Source organism: Carlito syrichta, unplaced genomic scaffold, assembly GCF_000164805.1.
Source record: "Carlito syrichta isolate Samal-C Ts95f unplaced genomic scaffold, Tarsius_syrichta-2.0.1 Scaffold307930, whole genome shotgun sequence".
NCBI lineage: Eukaryota > Metazoa > Chordata > Mammalia > Primates > Tarsiidae > Carlito > Carlito syrichta.
Window position 1 is genome coordinate 269,137 of NW_007252026.1, and position 297 is coordinate 269,433.

The following is a 297-nucleotide window of genomic DNA, read 5'->3' on the forward strand; positions in this document are numbered from 1 at the left end:
CTCAGGCAATCCACTCACCTCAACCTCCCAAAGGCGTGGGATTACTGGCTGAGCCACCGAGCCCGGCTTCCATAAAATATTTAAAAATATTTATTCTGAACCTTATATGAGTGACCATGGCCCAGGGTACAGCCTTATATTAATATGTGTCCCATTTGAATGAGATAGAGCTTGATTGTATCGAACATGATGAGACTGTGAATCCTCCGTGCTAAGTTTTCTTTTCTGGTGAGGTTATAAGTGTTAGAATCATGGCATACATGTGAGGATTACTTACACAGTTTCTGGCAGAAGGCA